The sequence below is a fragment of the Trachurus japonicus genome, chromosome 13 (assembly GCF_045865225.1).
Source record: "Trachurus japonicus isolate A0001 chromosome 13, Traja_1.0".
In the NCBI taxonomy this organism is placed as follows: Eukaryota; Metazoa; Chordata; class Actinopteri; order Carangiformes; family Carangidae; genus Trachurus; species Trachurus japonicus.
In genome coordinates this window covers 1,120,448-1,123,335 of record NC_140919.1, presented here as the reverse complement: position 1 = coordinate 1,123,335, position 2,888 = coordinate 1,120,448, and positions in this window count along the sequence as shown.

Sequence of the window (2,888 nt, the reverse complement as noted above, 5' to 3'; positions counted from 1 at the left end):
CACAAACATCTACCTTTATTTTGAAGGAGCTTTAACACAAACATCTACCTTTATTTTGAAGGAGCTTTAATACAAACATCTACCTTTATTTTGAAGGCGCTTTGACACAAACATCTACCTTTATTTTGAAGGAGCTTTAACACAAACATCTACCTTTATACTGTATGGAGCTTTAACACAAACATCTACCTTTATTGTGACGGAGCTTTAACACAAACATCTACCTTTATTTTGAAGGAGCTTTAACACAAACATCTACCTTTATTTTGAAGGAGCTTTAACACAAACATCTACCTTTATACTGTATGGAGCTTTAACACAAACATCTACCTTTATTTTGAAGGAGCTTTAACACAAACATCTACCTTTATACTGTATGGAGCTTTAACACAAACATCTACCTTTATTTTGAAGGAGCTTTAACACAAACATCTACCTTTATACTGTATGGAGCTTTAACACAAACATCTACCTTTATTCTGAAGGAGCTTTAACACAAACATCTACCTTTATTTTGAAGGAGCTTTAACACAAACATCTACCTTTATTTTGAAGGAGCTTGAACACAAACATCTACCTTTATACTGTATGGAGCTTTAAAACAAACATCTACCTTTATTTTGAAGGAGCTTTAACACAAACATCTACCTTTATTTTGAAGGAGCTTTAACACAAACATCTACCTTTATACTGTATGGAGCTTTAACACAAACATCTACCTTTATTTTGAAGGAGCTTTAACACAAACATCTACCTTTATACTGTATGGAGCTTTAACACAAACATCTACCTTTATTCTGAAGGAGCTTTAACACAAACATCTACCTTTATTTTGAAGGAGCTTTAACACAAACATCTACCTTTATTTTGAAGGAGCTTGAACACAAACATCTACCTTTATACTGTATGGAGCTTTAATACAAACATCTACCTTTATTTTGAAGGAGCTTTAATACAAACATCTACCTTTATTTTGAAGGAGCTTTAACACAAACATCTACCTTTATTTTGAAGGAGCTTTAACACAAACATCTACCTTTATTTTGAAGGAGCTTTAACACAAACATCTACCTTTATTTTGAAGGAGCTTTAACACAAACATCTACCTTTATACTGTATGGAGCTTTAATACAAACATCTACCTTTATTTTGAAGGAGCTTTAATACAAACATCTACCTTTATTTTGAAGGAGCTTTAACACAAACATCTACCTTTATTTTGAAGGAGCTTTAACACAAACATCTACCTTTATTTTGAAGGAGCTTTAACACAAACATCTACCCTTATTTTGAAGGAGCTTTAATACAAACACCGACCTTTATTTTGAAGGACCTTTAACACAAACATCTACCTTTATTTTGAAGGAGCTTTAACACAAACATCTACCTTTATTTTGAAGGAGCTTTAATACAAACATCTACCTTTATTTTGAAGGAGCTTTAACACAAACATCTACCTTTATTTTGAAGGAGCTTTAACACAAACATCTACCTTTATTTTGAAGGAGCTTTAACACAAACATCTACCTTTATTTTGAAGGAGCTTTAACACAAACATCTACCCTTATTTTGAAGGAGCTTTAATACAAACATCTACCTTTATTTTGAAGGAGCTTTAACACAAACATCTACCCTTATTTTGAAGGCGCTTTAACACAAACATCTACCTTTATTTTGAAGGCGCTTTAACACAAACATCTACCTTTATACTATATGGAGCTTTAACACAAACATCTACCTTTATTTTGAAGGAGCTTTAACACAAACATCTACCTTTATTTTGAAGGAGCTTTAACACAAACATCTACCTTTATTTTGAAGGAGCTTTAACACAAACATCTACCTTTATTTTGAAGGAGCTTGAACACAAACATCTACCTTTATACTGTATGGAGCTTTAACACAAACATCTACCTTTATTCTGAAGGAGGTTTAACACAAACATCTACCTTTATTTTGAAGGAGCTTTAACACAAACATCTACCTTTATTTTGAAGGAGCTTGAACACAAACATCTACCTTCATACTGTATGGAGCTTTAATACAAACATCTACCTTTATTTTGAAGGAGCTTTAATACAAACATCTACCTTTATTTTGAAGGAGCTTTAACACAAACATCTACCTTTATTTTGAAGGAGCTTTAACACAAACATCTACCTTTATTTTGAAGGAGCTTTAACACAAACATCTACCTTTATTTTGAAGGAGCTTTAACACAAACATCTACCCTTATTTTGAAGGAGCTTTAATACAAACACCGACCTTTATTTTGAAGGACCTTTAACACAAACATCTACCTTTATTTTGAAGGAGCTTTAACACAAACATCTACCTTTATTTTGAAGGAGCTTTAACACAAACATCTACCTTTATTTTGAAGGAGCTTTAACACAGACATCTACCTTTATTTTGAAGGAGCTTTAACACAAACATCTACCCTTATTTTGAAGGAGCTTTAATACAAACATCTACCTTTATTTTGAAGGAGCTTTAACACAAACATCTACCTTTATTTTGAAGGAGCTTTAATACAATCATCTACCTTTATTTTGAAGGAGCTTTAATACAATCATCGACCTATATTTTCAAGGAGCTTTAACACAAACATCTACCTTTATTTTGAAGGAGCTTTAACACAAACATCTACCCTTATTTTGAAGGAGCTTTAATACAAACATCTACCTTTATTTTGAAGGAGCTTTAACACAAACATCTACCCTTATTTTGAAGGAGCTTTAATACAATCATCTACCTTTATTTTGAAGGAGCTTCAATACAATCATCGACCTTTATTTTGAAGGAGCTTGAACACAAACATCTACCTTTATACTGTATGGAGCTTTAATACAAACATCTACCTTTATTTTGAAGGAGCTTTAATACAA